A 20,035-nucleotide genomic window follows, 5' to 3' on the forward strand; every position below is an offset into this window, starting at 1 on the left:
TACTCAAGTCAGAAGGCATTCACTTGAAAAGCAGTTAATAAAAAAAAAAAACACTTACTATTTTCTCTTTTATTATTCAAAATATAAAATTACAGTTGGGCTGGGCAATATGCCTTAAAATCACAAAGAATGTGTGGCTCAATAACGATAAAACAACATTACAACAAACATACATTTTCTAAAGATTACCAAAACAACGATGAATCAAATTATTGTAAAAAAGGAAACACATGTGAAAATAGCAGATCTACAAGCTCACAACGCATCGCGATGCTACGCATTATGAGCTTGTAGATCAGCTATTCAATATTTTATGCAGCACGTGTAAATACTAAATAGTGTATTTAGTATTTACACGTGCTGCATTCCATAGATACATTTTTATGCAGCCATAAGAAACAAAACAAAAAAAACATTAAAGATTACTCCACATTTTGACTATTTGCTGGGATCATGGGCGCCGTGATCTCAAAAGCTTCAATTAGGTCCTAGGAAAAAAATGATAAAATAAAAATTACTATGTGTCGTCTCAAAATACAATGTTATACCAAGTGTGACAGTTATGGGCCACAGGAAAAAACAGGAATTGAGAAGCACACCATTGCAATAAAAGGTGCAATTTTGAATTACTTTTGCAAACATTTTCTAAAAAAGGGCATGTTGTTAAAGTCACAGTAAGGAAAGTATGCGTTCTCTAGCAGCAGCTTGAATATAGTTAAAATCATCCCAATTGAACCCATTTTGACCTGAGATCAGATTCTAAAAAATGTCTTCTACATCCTGACAGTTTTCTGAAAAAGCTATGTTTCTATGTCAGTCGTTCTTCGATTTTTCAAAAATATTTTTCAATAGCCAAAGCATAACATAATGCTAACACCAAAAGGGGTTCCCGCCCAAAATGCGTTAAAGTCATTGTCCTTTGGTTTTCTAGCTTTGTGAAGGAGTGCCTTCACTGCCTTGTGTTCACAGGTTCAACTGAAACGGAATTGAATTATGATAGCGATTGTTCAGACCATACAAGTAATACACAAGTACTATTGGATGCACACTGTACTGTCTCTTTATGCTTATCCCATTTTGGGCGGGAACAACTTTGTGTTTTAACTAAGCATTATGTTATGCTTTAGCTATTGAAAAATAGCAGATCTACAAGCTCATAGCGCGCCACCGAGTGGCGCGCTATGAGCTTGTAGGTCTGCTATTTTTGAAAAATCGCGAAAATGCGGCACAAATCTTCGAATACGTCTTCTTTCAGAAGACTTTCTTTTTTCGACGTCAGGCCTAAATGGGTTAAACCAGAATGATTTTGTTTATGCCACAGTGACACAAGCAGTGGTTCTGGATCTAGAGCAGTACTTGTATTCTTGAAACGGTCCATAATGGCCCAGTCGCTCTAGCCTGTTATACTACTACTACAGGCTCTAGCCAGGCTACAGTCGCTCACCTTCCAGCTCTGCATGGATGCATTGTTTACGGATGGCCGATTCTGCTTTGTCAGTCTCCCCTGATGTCACAGGGGCTGAACACACACACACACACACACACACACACACACACACACACACACACACACACACACACACACACAATCTATTAATTCAAATATGTTTGGTCTCTGCTGGCCACACACGCAAAACTCATTGAAATAGTTGAAGATTATTGATATGCCACAGTCTTGTTTATCACTGCGGGGTTGAAAGCTTGACAAGCATAGAAGAGATGCCAAAAGGGGACTCAGCCATGGTAAAAACATATGGAAAATACTTCCTGTATCATAATCCTGTATCTAGACAACTATAGATTTGTATTTCTCAAAAATGTAAAAATGCTGATATGACAAAACAGCAGTCTTACCAATACAGGGCAGCTTGTTTGCATCCAGGTACATCCTGGCCATACCATCCTGCAAAACAACATAACACAACATAACATAACATCCAGGTACATCCTGGCCATACCATCCTGCAAAACAACATAACACAACATAACATAACATCCAGGTACATCCTGGCCATACCATCCTGCAAAACAAACATCACAATGAAGATACAGTACAGTCCCCTCAAGCTCTGGTCCATAGCCTTCTACTGCAGGGCAGACACACAGGCCTTCTACTGCTTCTACCATTCTGCCCTGCAGTAGAAGGCTCTGGTCCATAGCCTTCTACTGCTTCTACCATTCTGCCCTGCAGTAGAAGGCTCTGGTCCATAGCCTTCTACTGCTTCTACCATTCTGCCCTGCAGTAGAAGGCTCTGGTCCATAGCCTTCTACTGCTTCTACCATTCTGCCCTGCAGTAGAAGCTCTGGTCCATAGCCTTCTACTGCTTCTACCATTCTGCCCTGCAGTAGAAGCTCTGGTCCATAGCCTTCTACTGCTTCTACCATTCTGCCCTGCAGTAGAAGGCTCTGGTCCATAGCCTTCTACTGCTTCTACCATTCTGCCCTGCAGTAGAAGGCTATGGGACTTTCGGTTTTAAATCTCAAATCGAAATCAGACCAGCCTCTCCTCTTTAGCGTATTTTAAAAGAACGTTTTTGCTACTCACCAAAACAAAGACGGGTTGTGTCATTAGAAAGCCTACTTTCCTTAGTGGACGCACTCTGAGCCCCCCACCACACGTATAAACGGTACTTTTTGGCCAGAAAGAGATCTCTATGAGGGAGTTCTCTGGGAAATATCGGTAGAGGAGTAACTAAAAGTAACTGGAGTAACAAAGTATTTTTTTTCCCGGTGGAAACAAAATCCCCTTTTGACCAAAAAGTACCGTTTATACGTGTGGTGGGGGGCTCAGAGTGCGTCCACTAAGGAAAGTAGGCTTTCTATTGACACAGCCCGTCTTTGTATTGGTGAGTAGGTCAAACGTTTGTGAGATTTCCACTAAAGAAAAAAACGAAAGTCCCATAGCCTTTACTGCAGGGCAGAATCGTAGAAGCAGTAGAAGGCTATGGACCAGAGCTAAGTCCCCTCAAGCTTCCAAACTCTGATGTGAACATTTAAACAGATGACTCACCCTGAGGAGGAACGATGTGTGAAACATGTTTTCCACTGTATGTGAGAACGACGTGGGATCAATAACAAACTCATAGTAGGATATGGGTGAAGTTGCTGCAAATTGACAGAAAAATTTAAATGAGACATTTGTCTGTTTTAAAACTTTGTTATTATTCCTGTTGTGGAGTTTGAACTCACGATCTTCCGCATGGTAACTCGTCAAGAATCCCAGAATCCTCTCTACCTCCTTCTCGGTGGCCTCTTGGTGAGACTCTTCCATTTGCTTCAACTTGAAGACAAGAAAATGGACAAGATGCATTAACTTTGTAGACTTGAATAACATCTACTGTAATGTATCTTTTGGACATAAGTGAGTCTCAATAAATTACAATTACTGTACATGCTGAGCTGAATAATGGGTTATTGTCAATGATCCACTGTTCAGCGAGTGTGTGTGTAATTTACATAACCTTTAAATGAGTTGATTTTCAGTAATATAGATTTTTTTTGAGTGGTTCAACCGTGTTTGTGTGTGACTATGTGACTATGAGCACCAGTACCAATGAGTACCAAAAGTGGCGCTGTTGTGCCAGAAACAGAGAGAGAGAGATAGTGCTGCACTGCTGCCTGCTAATGAGAGAGAGAGAGAGAGAGAGAGAGGGGGGGGGGGGGGGGGGGGGGTGATTTGCACCACTCAGTTCACACAGGTGATTTTTTTAATTCAAAATACTTATACTTGTTATTTAGATGTTAAGACTAGGTCTGATGTTTACCTTAGTTTACCCTAGTTATGTTGTAGCACTAAATAGTTTTCTTTGCACACGATAAGCATTCTCAATATTTCCATGTATATGAACCATATTTTGAGAACATAACATCCTGAATGTTTTCAGTTATCAAAGATAATAGTGTTAGCTATTCAGAAAGAAAATAAGCAATGTTATAGATGTGAGTTGCACCAGTGCGTTCCGTAGTTTAGTAACTTTTGTAGCTGTTCTGAGCACAGCATGCATGTCCATTCAACTCTAGTGTGTGCGCGTGGCTGCGTGCGTGCGTGGCACATGCATGATGCGCTCACAGGTAGAAAATGATACGATAAATAAAATATATTTCGTCTAGTCTTTGTTAGTGAACGAAATGAAGACAGATTTTAGTTCAGTCTTTATTTTTGTTAACAACATTTTCGTTTCGTCTTTATTTATCAACGAAATTGCATAATGATTTAGTCCAATTATTGTTTATACACGTGGGTTTTTGTCTCGTTTAGTCTAGTTTTCGTGCGGTGAAAAATGGGCGTTGACGAACATATTTCGTTTTAGTTTCCGTTGACGAGAACAACACTGCACCAAACGGTATGTTAATTGACACAAAAAAACAAAACGAATCTACCTGTGCTGGCATGGTCCTTTGAGCCTCCTTAGTGGGTGCCTTCTTCTGGCGCTCCACCCTTTGCTTTGGAGGGGGCTCTGCGACGAATGAACCCATCCTGACAGAACCAGAACAATGGAAACAGACAGTATATACACCCACCATAAGTATAACAGATTGTCTTTATGCAATCAAAAAAACATGGGAATAAGAACAATTGAAAAAGTGAATAACTAGGACGAAAATGTGTCTTTGGCTCCTGTGAGGAAGGCACAACAAGACAAGGGCGCTCAACCAGGGTCGTGCTGGCCATTCCCTGGTGCCTCAACCAGGGGCGTGCTGGCCATTCCCTGGTGCCTCAACCAGGGGCGTGCTGGCCATTCCCTGGTGCCTCAACCAGGGGCGTGCTGGCCATTCCCTGGTGCCTCAACCAGGGGCGTGCTGGCCATTCCCTGGTGCCTCAACCAGGGAGACGTGCTGGCCATTCCCTGGTGCCTCAACCAGGGGCGTGCTGGCCATTCCCTGGTGCCTCAACCAGGGGCGTGCTGGCCATTCCCTGGTGCCTCAACCAGGGGCGTGCTGGCCATTCCCTGGTGCCTCAACCAGGGAGACGTGCTGGCCATTCCCTGGTGCCTCAACCAGGGAGACGTGCTGGCCATTCCCTGGTGCCTCAACCAGGGGCGTGCTGGCCATTCCCTGGTGCCTCAACCAGGGGCGTGCTGGCCATTCCCTGGTGCCTCAACCAGGGGCGTGCTGGCCATTCCCTGGTGCCTCAACCAGGGAGACGTGCTGGCCATTCCCTGGTGCCTCAACCAGGGGCGTGCTGGCCATTCCCTGGTGCCTCAACCAGGGGCGTGCTGGCCATTCCCTGGTGCCTCAACCAGGGGCGTGCTGGCCATTCCCTGGTGCCTCAACCAGGGAGACGTGCTGGCCATTCCCTGGTGCCTCAACCAGGGACATGCTGGCCATTCCCTGGTGCCTCAACCAGGGAGACGTGCTGGCCATTCCCTGGTGCCTCAACCAGGGGCGTGCTGGCCATTCCCTGGTGCCTCAACCAGGGACGCGCTGGCCATTCCCTGGTGCCTCAACCAGGGACGTGCTGGCCATTCCCTGGTGCCTCAACCAGGGACGTACTGGCCATTCCCTGGGGCCTCAACCAGGGACGTACTGGCCATTCCCTGGTGCCTCAACCAGGGAGACGTGCTGGCCATTCCCTGGTGCCTCAACCAGGGACGTGCTGGCCATTGGGAAATTCGGGACAACTCCCGAACGGCCGGTCCAGTCCAGGCCGGTCTGGGCCAGCCGTTTTTTTTGGTTTGTATTAATAAAATAGGCGCGCGGCCCCTAGAGGGCCTCCACAACTCCACTTCCCGGGCTGAATTATGGGCCCACCAGATGTCCACCAGGTTGGGTGAACTATCCAGGGGTGTGTCAGTCTGTCGTGTGTCTCTGGGTGAACTATCCAGGGGTGTGTCAGTCTGTCGTGTGTCTCTGGGTGAACTATCCAGGGGTGTGTCAGTCTGTCGTGTGTCTCTGGGTGAACTATCCAGGGGTGTGTCAGTCTGTCGTGTGTCTCTGGGTGAACTATCCAGGGGTGTGTCAGTCTGTCGTGTGTCTCTGCGACATGCCGTTCAACTTGGAGAAACTGGAGGAAGCACTCTTGGAGGTGCGCTCTAACTCTAATGAGTCCCCATAACATGCTACGAGCTTGTAGATCTGCTATTTTCCAATAGCTAAAGCATAACGTAATGCTAGGGCCACTCAATGTGTCGCTGAAATTTGGGGTAATTCTTGGCATATTTTATAAAAATGGTCGACTCCACTTTGGAAGGCAATCATAGCCAATCAGAATGTAATCTAAATAATATTACACCTTTTAAGTTCAGGTTTTATTAGAAAACATCATTGCATATCAGTATGAACTAGAAAAAGTGCCCTTCTGGGCACAGGTCTCCACCAGGAGGATAGGACTGTGTGAGATGTTTGGCAAAATGTTTAGGATTAATATAAATGTTTTTGAGGCATTTTGTTCCAAAAATGTGTTTTGCAAAAATCTACCTGTTGGTGGCGCTATAACAGGCCAATGTGAAAAGGGTGGGATATATTCCTCAGCCTAGTAAGAAAATGTGTGAAAGATTTCACGTAAATTGCATGCTGCGTTCATGATTTGAGGCTTTTGTTCAAAACGGGGCAATCTTGCAAACTGTGAAAGCCAATTATAGCCAATTAGGATGGAATATGAAATATCGGACAGATCCAACTTGAGCACATGACCATAGAGATACTGTGTAACGATTTGTGAGATTTTTGGACAGAATCTGGAGGAGTAATATCAAAAAATGTGTTTTACAAAAGTCGGCCTCCTGGTGGCGCTATAAAAGGCAGATGCGGAAAATGCAGGTCAACGGTTTGTCCTTGGCCTCTAGGGAGTGTGCATGCAACGTTTCACGCAGATAGGTGCAGTTTTAGGTACAAAATGTGAAAAGCTGCCTCATGGTGGCGCTATAACAGGCCGTTCTGGAAAATGTGGGGCAGAGGTTCATCGTTGGCATCCAGGGAGTGTGTGTGCAAAGTTTGGCATCGATCGGGTTAACGGTGCCGGAGATTAGCTGGTAACGGACGGAAGGACGGACGGACACACACACACACACACACACGGACGGAGTGCAAAACATACTCTCTCCCCATGCCTTCGGCCTGGTGGAGACAATTATGATGTTTCTTACAGATTCAAGAGGACCACTCTAAAATAACATAAAAAAAAAAGAAATCAAACATCAAACAATAAAAAAGTTATTTCTTCTGGTAAAGTGTGTTCTCCTGGGAGGAAGGACATCTGGTGCCTTTGTGTGAACTCGTATCCTCAAATAAATGTTATGTCATGTTAATCACATGACTCCAGGGATTGTGTATTTATTGGTGTGAGTTTGGATCTAGGAATAGCAGCAAAAAAAGTGGGTTTTTGAAGATGACATGGACATTCTTGGCCACGCCCAGGCGGAAATGGGCGTGGCCTGTGAGGAGTTGCATCATGGTTAGGGCTGTGAATCTTTGGGTGTCCCACGATTCGATTCGATTCCGATTCTTGGGGGTCACGATTCGATTCAAAATCGAATAGGATTTCATCACAATCTACTCCAGCCAACTGAAGTGACTACAGTAACTTGAAAATGACTGAAGACATGATGTTTACTGTGATTAGGGTGAGCTTACATTTCATATCACAAACACCATGTAGTGAAAACTCCTGTAACTGTAACCAGAAATTCTTTTTTGGAAATTATGAATACCGGGAATCGCGATTTTAATTCGTACACCGTACACGGCAACTTTGATCGCAATCAACAACAATCGCAGTGTCCGAGATTAACTAGGAGATTGCCTGTACGGGCATGGGCACACACACACACACGCACACACAAGCAAAAACATAGCCTTTGCCTCTGAGCCTGTCCTACCCTAATAAAATATTAAAAGGGAGTCTGGAACACATTATTTCCCCAACATATACATTGCTATAAAGTAGGTTGAAATGGGATATTTGCTTCCGCTTTCCTAACAATAGCAGGTGAAGTGATGGGGCCACTCACATGTAATGGAAGGTTGGAGCTGTCTTGAAGCAGCACTGGGCTCTCTCGGCGACCCTAAGCCAGGCGTCTTGGGGCAGACGGCCATTAGTTGCCACTCCATTTTACTCATCCTCATCCTCCAGTCGGTTAAATCCCATGAAGTTCAGCTGTTCGGATAAAGAGACAATCACGAGATAAACATCCGCCAGCACGGGTACCGGTATGTGTGTGTGTGAATAATGGTTATGTGAAATGTACACATTAGTGAAATCTACTTGTAAAGCAGGAAAACGGTATGCACATCCCAGTTTCAGAATACGGTGCTGGACCCAAACAATGACTGAATGAAGAAAAGAAAGTGGAATGTCCGCACACGATATATCTGCTCCCCGTCTTTACAACCTATAAATACAACAACGTTACTTGAGAAAGCCCGGAGGGGCGAAACGTTGTTGTATTTATAGGTTGTAATGAAAGGGGAGCAGATATATCGTGTGCGGACATTCCACTTTGTTTCTTCATGAAATCTACTCCACATAATCATAATCACTCATTACACTCACCAGGTGCTCAGCAAAGGCAGACGAGTCAAAAGCATTGCCCTCGACAAACAGCTGGCTGGCCTTCTCTTGCAACAGGTCTGTGATCACAACCAGTAGCTGGGCATCCAGGGCTTGTATTTGAGCAGAAGCTCCTGTCAAGGAACATTAGAAGAAGAAACTATTACCAGACATAATATGCACATGAGTCAAAGACGGAAGGCTTTTCTTTTGTAAGATATACTGTAACTTATTTATTTAGCTATTTATTTAGTAAATACAAACTAATTCATTCATTCATTCCTTTATTTATTCTCGAGAGACATTGAGGTTTCCCTCATTTAATAACCCATTTTGGGCGGGAACCCTTTTTGGTGTTAGCATTATGTTATGCTTTAGCTATTGAAAAATAGCAGATCTACAAGCTCATAGCTTGTAGGTCTGCTATTTTTGAAAAATCGAACAACGAAAACATAGCTTTTTCAGAAAACTGTCAGGATGTAGAAGACATTTTTAGAATCTGATCTCAGGTCAAAATGGGATAATTAGTTGAGTCTGAATGTGGCAACACTGCAATACGGTTATTAATATGCACTGCATAACGTTAATTAGCCAAAACTGCTCCCTGCGTGCTGTATTAAAAGCACCTCCATCCATCCATATATAAATCCTTCAACCAGCGGCGCTTATCCGTAGTCGGGTCGCGGGGACAACAGCTCCACCAGAGAGCTCCAGAGCAACATTAGTAACTTCCTCCTGGGGGGATCCCGAGACGTTCCAAGGCCAGTGAGTCGATGTGATCCCTCCATCTGCGCCTTGGTCTCCTCCCAGTGGGACGTGGTCCTTGGTCTGCCCCGGGGTCTCCTCCCAGTGGGACGTGGTCCTTGGTCTGCCCCGGGGTCTCCTCCCAGTGGGACGTGATCCTTGGTCTGCCCCGGGGTCTCCTCCCAGTGGGACGTGATCCTTGGTCTGCCCCGGGGTCTCCTCCCAGTGGGACGTGATCCTTGGTGGCAGGGGTGGCCGAACGGTTTGCGGAGCGGTCTTGTTATCGGAAGGTCGCCAGTTCGAATCCCCGGACCGGCACGTTAAAATGACCACCGCTGAAGTGCCCTTGAGCAAGGCATTGAACCCCTACCATGAAATGTTCTATGAGCAGGGTGTGGCTGTAAACAAGCATCTCGAGCTTAGTCCATTCACCCTGGGTAAACAAAGAACTTTACTTTACTTTGCTTTTTGGTCTGCCCCGGGGTCTCCTCCCAGTGGGACGTGCATCGAGGACCTCCCTAGGGAGACGCTCGAGAGGCATCCTAACGAGATGCCCGAACCACCTAAGCTGGCTCCTTTCCAGGCAAAGAAGCAGCGACTCTACTCCGAGTCTCTCGCGTGACTGAACTTCTCACCCTATCTCTAAGGGCGATGCTATTAAAAGCACATACTGCTCCAAATAGTTAGAATGGGACTTCCAGGACACATTTAACTTATGTGCAAGTGCAACCAAAAAAATACGGAAAAAGACTGAACTGAATAATAATAATAATAATAATAATAATAATAATAATAATAATAATAATAATAATAATAATAATAATACTAATAATAATAATAGAAGACCTTTTGCTTTTCCATTGTTTCTTAGTTATTGCTGCTATTATTAATATGATGATCATCTGATTATGGTGATGTGATGTCCCAGAGGGTGACGTTTACTAATGTGGGTGTCATACTGTGATGAGACAGGTGACTGGGGTACAGGCTTTAGTTCCGACATACTATTGATCCGAAACCTCAATCCCTAACCTAACCATAATCGCAAGCACGGGAGCAGCGCATGTCGGACCATCACATTTTCGCATCGCATGTCCCTGCTTAAATTAATGACCTGAAATTGTTAATCCGAAACCACTCGAATATTAACTATATACAGCTATACCACAATCTCTCTCTCCACACCTGTAGACATTGGCCTGTAAGAGTACACATGAAGCCTAGAACCCCTATTCTGGGCATGTTAACATTCTGCAAAAAATAGAATAACATTTGACAGAAATGTTTGTGAATATAGCAGAACCTCAAGCTCACAATGTGTTGTGACGTGTTGTGTGCTTGTAGAATTTGACCAAAAAAAGTATATAGGGGTTTAGTTTTTGGGCGGGAACCCCATTTGGTGTTGTAAACATTATGTTTTAATTTAGCTATTGAAAAATGGCAGACCTACAAGCTCATAGCGTGCCACTCGGTGGCGCGCTATGAGCTTGTAGATCTGCTATTTTTGAAAAATCGTGAAAATGTGGCACAAATCTTTCTTTCAGAGCCAACGTTTTTAACTCAAATCTTTGCTTCTGGGGGGTTGCTGGAATAACATATTTTCAGATGGGTGTCGGTGGCCAGTTAAATATAATTTCTGGGGTCCTTGACATGAAATATTGAGCACCACTGATACAGAAACATGAGGTATTTCAGAAAACTGTCAGGATTTAGAAGACTTTTTTTTAATTTCGAGGTCAGGCCTAAATGGGTTAAGATGACTTGTGTGATGTTGGACCTATACCTGCATGTGAATAGAGACCGGATGTGTGATGTTGGACCTATACCTGCATGTGAATAGAGACCGGATGTGTGATGTTGGACCTATACCTGCATGTGAATAGAGACCGGATGTGTGATGTTGGACCTATACCTGCATGGGAATAGAGACCGGATGTGTGATGTTGGACCTATACCTGCATGGGAATAGAGACCGGATGTGTGATGTTGGACCTATACCTGCATGTGAATAGAGACCGGATGTGTGATGTTGGACCTATACCTGCATGGGAATAGAGACCGGATGTGTGATGTTGGACCTATACCTGCATGGGAATAGAGACCGGATGTGTGATGTTGGACCTATACCTGCATGTGAATAGAGACCGGATGTGTGATGTTGGACCTATACCTGCATGGGAATAGAGACCGGATGTGTGATGTTGGACCTATACCTGCATGGGAATAGAGACCGGATGTGTGATGTTGGACCTATACCTGCATGGGAATAGAGACCGGATGTGTGATGTTGGACCTATACCTGCATGGGAATAGAGACCGGATGTGTGATGTTGGACCTATACCTGCATGGGAATAGAGACCGGATGTGTGATGTTGGACCTATACCTGCATGTGAATAGAGACCGGATGTGTGATGTTGGACCTACCTGCATGTGAATAGAGACCGGATGCCTCATCCATAACCTCATTGAGCCCATGATCGCTGGACAGATTCATCAGTTCATCTCTGTTCTCTGGAAAACACAGATCAAACATACAAGAAAGCTGTCAGTGGTACCAAAAAGAACAGGTCTAAAAAAAAAATCACACCCGTGTGAACTGAGTGGTGCAACTCCCCCCCTTCCACCCCCCACCTCTCTCTCTCTCTCTCTCTGTAATTAACAGTCAACAGTGCAATACTATCTCTCTGTCTCTGTTTCTGGCACAACAGCGCCCCTACTGGTACTCATGAGTCACACACATGAGTCACACACAAACATACATAGTCACAAACATAGGTGAACAACACGGACATTGCTGTTCCTTGGGAGTGGTTGGTGAACAACACATAGGTGAACAACACGGACATTGCTGTTCCTTGGAGCGGTTGCACCACTCAAAAATACTGACTAGAGCATAGACTGGCCTCTGTCTTACTCACCTTTAACTAAGTTGAACAGCGCTCTGTACCTTCCCTTCACATCTCTGTCTTACTCACCTTTAACTAAGTTGAACAGCGCTCTGTACCTTCCCTTCACATCTCTGTCTTACTCACCTTTAACTAAGTTGAACAGCGCTCTGTACCTTCCCTTCACATCTCTGTCTTACTCACCTTTAACTAAGTTGAACAGCGCTCTGTACCTTCCCTTCACATCTCTGTCTTACTCACCTTTAACTAAGTTGAACAGCGCCCTGTACCTTCCCTTCACATCTCTGTCTTACTCACCTTTAACTAAGTTGAACAGCGCCCTGTACCTTCCCTTCACATCTCTGTCTTACTCACCTTTAACTAAGTTGAACAGTGCTCTGTACCTTCCCTTCACATCTCTGTCTTACTCACCTTTAACTAAGTTGAACAGCGCTCTGTACCTTCCCTTCACATCTGTCTTACTAACCTTTAACTAAGTTGAACAGCGCCCTGTACCTTCCCTTCACATCTCTGTCTTACTCACCTTTAACTAAGTTGAACAGCGCTCTGTACCTTCCCTTCACATCTCTGTCTTACTCACCTTTAACTAAGTTGAACAGCGCTCTGTACCTTCCCTTCACATCTCTGTCTTACTCACCTTTAACTAAGTTGAACAGCGCTCTGTACCTTCCCTTCACATCTCTGTCTTACTCACCTTTAACTAAGTTGAACAGCGCTCTGTACCTTCCCTTCACATCTCTGTCTTACTCACCTTTAACTAAGTTGAACAGCGCCCTGTACCTTCCCTTCACATCTCTGTCTTACTCACCTTTAACTAAGTTGAACAGCGCTCTGTACCTTCCCTTCACATCTCTGTCTTACTCACCTTTAACTAAGTTGAACAGCGCCCTGTACCTTCCCTTCACATCTCTGTCTTACTCACCTTTAACTAAGTTGAACAGCGCCCTGTACCTTCCCTTCACATCTCTGTCTTACTCACCTTTAACTAAGTTGAACAGCGCCCTGTACCTTCCCTTCACATCTCTGTCTTACTCACCTTTAACTAAGTTGAACAGCGCCCTGTACCTTCCCTTCACATCTCTGTCTTACTCACCTTTAACTAAGTTGAACAGCGCTCTGTACCTTCCCTTCACATCTCTGTCTTACTCACCTTTAACTAAGTTGAACAGCGCCCTGTACCTTCCCTTCACATCTCTGTCTTACTCACCTTTAACTAAGTTGAACAGCGCTCTGTACCTTCCCTTCACATCTCTGTCTTACTCACCTTTAACTAAGTTGAACAGCGCCCTGTACCTTCCCTTCACATCTCTGTCTTACTCACCTTTAACTAAGTTGAACAGCGCCCTGTACCTTCCCTTCACATCTCTGTCTTACTCACCTTTAACTAAGTTGAACAGCGCTCTGTACCTTCCCTTCACATCTCTGTCTTACTCACCTTTAACTAAGTTGAACAGCGCTCTGTACCTTCCCTTCACATCTCTGTCTTACTCACCTTTAACTAAGTTGAACAGCGCTCTGTACCTTCCCTTCACATCTCTGTCTTACTCACCTTTAACTAAGTTGAACAGCGCTCTGTACCTTCCCTTCACATCTCTGTCTTACTCACCTTTAACTAAGTTGAACAGCGCTCTGTACCTTCCCTTCACATCTCTGTCTTACTAACCTTTAACTAAGTTGAACAGCGCCCTGTACCTTCCCTTCACATCTCTGTCTTACTAACCTTTAACTAAGTTGAACAGCGCCCTGTACCTTCCCTTCACATCTCTGTCTTACTAACCTTTAACTAAGTTGAACAGCGCTCTGTACCTTCCCTTCACATCTCTGTCTTACTCACCTTTAACTAAGTTGAACAGCGCCCTGTACTTTCCCTTCACATCTCTGTCTTACTCACCTTTAACTAAGTTGAACAGCGCCCTGTACCTTCCCTTCACATCTCTGTCTTACTCACCTTTAACTAAGTTGAACAGCGCTCTGTACCTTCCCTTCACATCTCTGTCTTACTCACCTTTAACTAAGTTGAACAGCGCTCTGTACCTTCCCTTCACATCTCTGTCTTACTCACCTTTAACTAAGTTGAACAGCGCCCTGTACCTTCCCTTCACATCTCTGTCTTACTAACCTTTAACTAAGTTGAACAGCGCTCTGTACCTTCCCTTCACATCTCTGTCTTACTAACCTTTAACTAAGTTGAACAGCGCTCTGTACCTTCCCTTCACATCTCTGTCTTACTCACCTTTAACTAAGTTGAACAGCGCTCTGTACCTTCCCTTCACATCTCTGTCTTACTCACCTTTAACTAAGTTGAACAGCGCTCTGTACCTTCCCTTCACATCTCTGTCTTACTCACCTTTAACTAAGTTGAACAGCGCCCTGTACCTTCCCTTCACATCTCTGTCTTACTCACCTTTAACTAAGTTGAACAGCGCTCTGTACCTTCCCTTCACATCTGTCTTACTCACCTTTAACTAAGTTGAACAGCGCTCTGTACCTTCCCTTCACATCTCTGTCTTACTCACCTTTAACTAAGTTGAACAGCGCCCTGTACCTTCCCTTCACATCTCTGTCTTACTCACCTTTAACTAAGTTGAACAGCGCTCTGTACCTTCCCTTCACATCTCTGTCTTACTCACCTTTAACTAAGTTGAACAGCGCCCTGTACCTTCCCTTCACATCTCTGTCTTACTCACCTTTAACTAAGTTGAACAGCGCTCTGTACCTTCCCTTCACATCTGTCTTACTCACCTTTAACTAAGTTGAACAGCGCCCTGTACCTTCCCTTCACATCTCTGTCTTACTCACCTTTAACTAAGTTGAACAGCGCTCTGTACCTTCCCTTCACATCTGTCTTACTCACCTTTAACTAAGTTGAACAGCGCCCTGTACCTTCCCTTCACATCTCTGTCTTACTCACCTTTAACTAAGTTGAACAGCGCTCTGTACCTTCCCTTCACATCTCTGTCTTACTCACCTTTAACTAAGTTGAACAGCGCTCTGTACCTTCCCTTCACATCTCTGTCTTACTCACCTTTAACTAAGTTGAACAGCGCTCTGTACCTTCCCTTCACATCTCTGTCTTACTCACCTTTAACTAAGTTGAACAGCGCCCTGTACCTTCCCTTCACATCTCTGTCTTACTCACCTTTAACTAAGTTGAACAGCGCCCTGTACCTTCCCTTCACATCTGTCTTACTCACCTTTAACTAAGTTGAACAGCGCTCTGTACCTTCCCTTCACATCTCTGTCTTACTCACCTTTAACTAAGTTGAACAGCGCTCTGTACCTTCCCTTCACATCTCTGTCTTACTCACCTTTAACTAAGTTGAACAGCGCCCTGTACCTTCCCTTCACATCTCTGTCTTACTCACCTTTAACTAAGTTGAACAGCGCTCTGTACCTTCCCTTCACATCTCTGTCTTACTCACCTTTAACTAAGTTGAACAGCGCCCTGTACCTTCCCTTCACATCTCTGTCTTACTCACCTTTAACTAAGTTGAACAGCGCTCTGTACCTTCCCTTCACATCTGTCTTACTCACCTTTAACTAAGTTGAACAGCGCCCTGTACCTTCCCTTCACATCTCTGTCTTACTCACCTTTAACTAAGTTGAACAGCGCTCTGTACCTTCCCTTCACATCTCTGTCTTACTCACCTTTAACTAAGTTGAACAGCGCTCTGTACCTTCCCTTCACATCTCTGTCTTACTCACCTTTAACTAAGTTGAACAGTGCTCTGTACCTTCCCTTCACATCTCTGTCTTACTCACCTTTAACTAAGTTGAACAGCGCTCTGTACCTTCCCTTCACATCTCTGTCTTACTCACCTTTAACTAAGTTGAACAGCGCCCTGTACCTTCCCTTCACATCTCTGTCTTACTCACCTTTAACTAAGTTGAACAGCGCTCTGTACCTTCCCTTCACATCTCTGTCTTACTCACCTTTAACTAAGTTGAACAGCGCCCTGTACCTTCCCTTCACATCTCTGTCTTACTCACCTTTAACTAAGTTGAACAGCGCTCTGTACCTTCCCTTCACATCTCTGTCTTACTCACCTTTAACTAAGTTGAACAGCGCTCTGTACCTTCCCTTCACATCTCTGTCTTACTCACCTTTAACTAAGTTGAACAGCGCCCTGTACCTTCCCTTCACATCTCTGTCTTACTCACCTTTAACTAAGTTGAACAGCGCTCTGTACCTTCCCTTCACATCTCTGTCTTACTCACCTTTAACTAAGTTGAACAGCGCTCTGTACCTTCCCTTCACATCTCTGTCTTACTCACCTTTAACTAAGTTGAACAGCGCTCTGTACCTTCCCTTCACATCTCTGTCTTACTCACCTTTAACTAAGTTGAACAGCGCCCTGTACCTTCCCTTCACATCTCTGTCTTACTCACCTTTAACTAAGTTGAACAGCGCTCTGTACCTTCCCTTCACATCTCTGTCTTACTCACCTTTAACTAAGTTGAACAGCGCCCTGTACCTTCCCTTCACATCTCTGTCTTACTCACCTTTAACTAAGTTGAACAGCGCCCTGTACCTTCCCTTCACATCTCTGTCTTACTCACCTTTAACTAAGTTGAACAGCGCTCTGTACCTTCCCTTCACATCTCTGTCTTACTCACCTTTAACTAAGTTGAACAGCGCTCTGTACCTTCCCTTCACATCTCTGTCTTACTCACCTTTAACTAAGTTGAACAGCGCCCTGTACCTTCCCTTCACATCTCTGTCTTACTCACCTTTAACTAAGTTGAACAGCGCCCTGTACCTTCCCTTCACATCTCTTAAGCCCTCCTGGGAGTGAGCCTGAGATGTGCCCAGCTCTTCTTCACCACTGCCTTCCATTTTCTTAACAAAAAAACAAAACAAAAAAAAGGTGCTTGTTCCATTTTCACTCAAGTCACAGTGTGGATAAACTGTTGCTTCAAGGCCTATTCATAGTCTGGATTTCCGGTGGTGAGGTGACCACCGCTCCGGTGATGAGGTGACCACCGCTCCGGTGATGAGGTGACCACCGCTCCGGTGGTGAGGTGACCACCGCTCCGGTGGTGAGCTGACCACCGGAGCTCAAATAACGTTGAGCGGTGGTGAGTAAAAACAGAGAGAAGGGCTGGAGCGGTGGCGGTGGTTTGCTCTTCACCGCGGCTCAGTGACGTCATGTTGTAGTTCGGTGGTCACCTAACCACCGAAAATCCAGACTATGTATGAGCCTTTACTGTCACCGACATATAGCAATGGTACTACCTATAGGTTGTACCAGACAGCACATTTTACATAATATATTACTAGTATTATGTGCAGTAAGAAAATAAAGTTGCTGTAGCAATGCTATTGAGCTGTTGAGGAGTGCCACATTTTGTGTTGCCTCACTATCTCATTGGTCCGCCAATAATCAGCCAACCAATCATCTCAATGTCCCAGAAGCACCTGTGTACTTGTGTACTGAGGCTGGGGAAAAAACCTTGCTTATTTCGGACCCTGGTCTTGGAATGACCTACAGACCAGACTCAGACTGGCTGCTGTGATTCCCCTAGTGAGCTTTACATTTTGGGCGGGAACCCCTTTTGGTGTTAGCATTATGTTATTCTTTAGCTATTTAAAAATAGCAGATCTACAAGCTCATAGCGCGCCACCGAGTGGCGCGCTAGGAGCTTGTAGGTCTGCTATTTTTGAAAAATGACTGACGACTGACATTGAAACATAGCTTTTTCAGAAAACTGTCAGGATGTAGAAGACATTTTTAGAATCTGATCTCAGGTCAGAATGGGTTAAAAGGATTGCCATCATGGGGCACATACTTCCCAAACACTGCAGCTTTGACGTATAGCAAATGCTCTCTTTCTTTTTAGTTTACTAACAAATTTCATAAATGGTAAATGGTGCATTTATATAGCGCCTTTATCCAAGGCGCTTTACATAGATTGTGCATTACATTCACCCATTCACACACACATTCATACACCGATTACGGCGGAAGCCATGCAAGGTACCAACCAGCACATCGGGAGCAATTTGGGGTTTAGTGTCTTGCCCAAGGACACTTCGACATGTAGACAGGAGGAGCCGGGATTCGAACCGCCGACCCTTGGATCATTGGACGACGTGCTCTACCTCTTGAGCCAGTCGCCACAGTTGCTTTAATCGTTTTTATTGATTAGTCTTTATTGGTTGTGTTACTACTAGACGTTCCTCTTCTCCCTTTGAGCTTCTTCGGTAGTGGGTTCTGTATTTATGAGCATTGTATGTTTGTCCTGTTTTTTTGTTGTTGTCTTGTATTTATTGTTACTGGCAGAGCTGTGTCACTTATGTTGCCTCTTCTCTTGGCCAGTTCACAAGAGACTTCAGTCTCAATGTGGTTTTTACTGGTTAAATAAAGGTCAACACTTGCAATCACAGCCCCTGTCCCTTCCACCATGTCAGACAGAGACACAACCAGTACACTGTACAGGCTTTGTGTCTCAGCCTTCACTAAATTGTTTCTTTCAGGGAAACTAGGTAAGAGCTGGGGTACCCTTAGCTCTGGTCCATAGCCTTCTACTGCTTCTACGATTCTGCCCTGCAGAAGCAGTAGAAGGCTATGGACCAGAGCTAGGGTACCCTGTACAATGTACATTTTCAACACGTAGTTATTTTCTGTTAAAAACATTAGGTTAGGTGTGAGTGCCACCCTCTGTATTTTTGTTTGTGTATAGCAGGTTTAGAAGTTATTTACATTTTTCAGTTGACAGTATGTTGTTTTATGGTAGGCTATTTTGATTTGGCACTCACCAGTTTGTTCCCCTGGCTTTGTTCAGAGGTTAACATGTTAAAATAAACTCTTGTTGCATTTCATCCATCAGTTGTTTTTTTGATGAATTGAACAAGGTGGACCCTCTTGTAAACAAGTGTAATGCTTTATTGGGTCGTCCACTCACAGTTAACAGTCTTTGTATTGAGTTGTTGTGCTTGAAATGTACTGTAATTCTGCAAACTGTTAATAAATATTTCAATCAATTCCTCCATTCTTTCACTGGATATGTTATATTGTCCCTTTAGAGCCCGGTTACATGTATTTGGTCCGACGATTCATTGCCTACTGCCTAGGCCGCCATATCGGGACGTAACAAGCAGGTACAACAACGTTTACAATTATCTTCTCCACTCCAGCCTCAATAAATCTAACTTATTACAGTGGCTGGCTGTCATTGGTAAACCTATTGCTTTACTAGCTGTGTCTACAGTACCAAAACCTTCACAGCAGATCGTTGTTTGTAGCTAAATGCCGAATTTTCCTAGCTAGGTTAAACTGTTTCTAACTCTCTACATAAGCCAGCAAAACGGTTTGGCATTTTTTACAGTTACCATGAATCAAATAGGCACACTTAAGAGTTAAGACTATATTACATATTTAGTTACTGCTTTTCATAGAAATGTTTTGGGTTTAGGTTACGTACAAATGCTAGAGTACTTACAGACAGTCTCAGCCGGTCTCAGCAGATGATTATAGGCTAACCTGCTGTCCAATGAACACGTGTCACCAATCAAACAATCTGGGAACCCATTGGCAAAACAAAGGAAAAGCACCGCCCTCTTTATTGACGTGTCACGTGAGTCAACGAGAGAGTACCAAGCAAACTTGCAGCGAAGCATGTGCAATTTACACCAGTAGGTGGCACTGTAGTGCACTCGTGGACATTCATATTTAGTACTTGTGTCAACATTAATAGGCTATGAATTATATATGAGATTATTGAGTTTGACCCATTATTGACCTGGGATTTAATAGCAGCAGGCTATTTGATACCAAAACAGTTAATTTGAATCTAGCATGGCCACTTTGGGTAAATGTAAAGTAAGTCCCTTTCAAGTAATCAAAACTATTTAAATGTGCTGTTCATATTCATAACACTATTGAAAAGATCAA

The 20,035-nt window shown here is 44.2% G+C and overlaps 1 pseudogene across 1 annotated transcript; it reads right to left on the reverse strand.

Moving 5' to 3' along the window:
• Nucleotides 1-103: 103 nt before the first annotated feature.
• Nucleotides 104-19,699, reverse strand: LOC306931598 (non-structural maintenance of chromosomes element 4 homolog A-like; annotated as a pseudogene). Its single transcript, XR_013792543.1, has 12 exons — nucleotides 19,584-19,699; nucleotides 16,872-16,980; nucleotides 11,659-11,745; nucleotides 8,492-8,622; nucleotides 7,950-8,095; nucleotides 4,381-4,477; nucleotides 3,190-3,280; nucleotides 3,011-3,105; nucleotides 1,855-1,903; nucleotides 1,445-1,519; nucleotides 406-488; nucleotides 104-254 (listed from the first exon to the last, which is right to left on the reverse strand). The product of XR_013792543.1 is annotated as a non-structural maintenance of chromosomes element 4 homolog A-like (transcript).
• Between the last annotated feature and the right edge of the window lie 336 nt (nucleotides 19,700-20,035).

Source organism: Electrona antarctica (genome assembly GCF_951216825.1).
Source record: "Electrona antarctica genome assembly, chromosome: 10".
Lineage (NCBI taxonomy): Eukaryota > Metazoa > Chordata > Actinopteri > Myctophiformes > Myctophidae > Electrona > Electrona antarctica.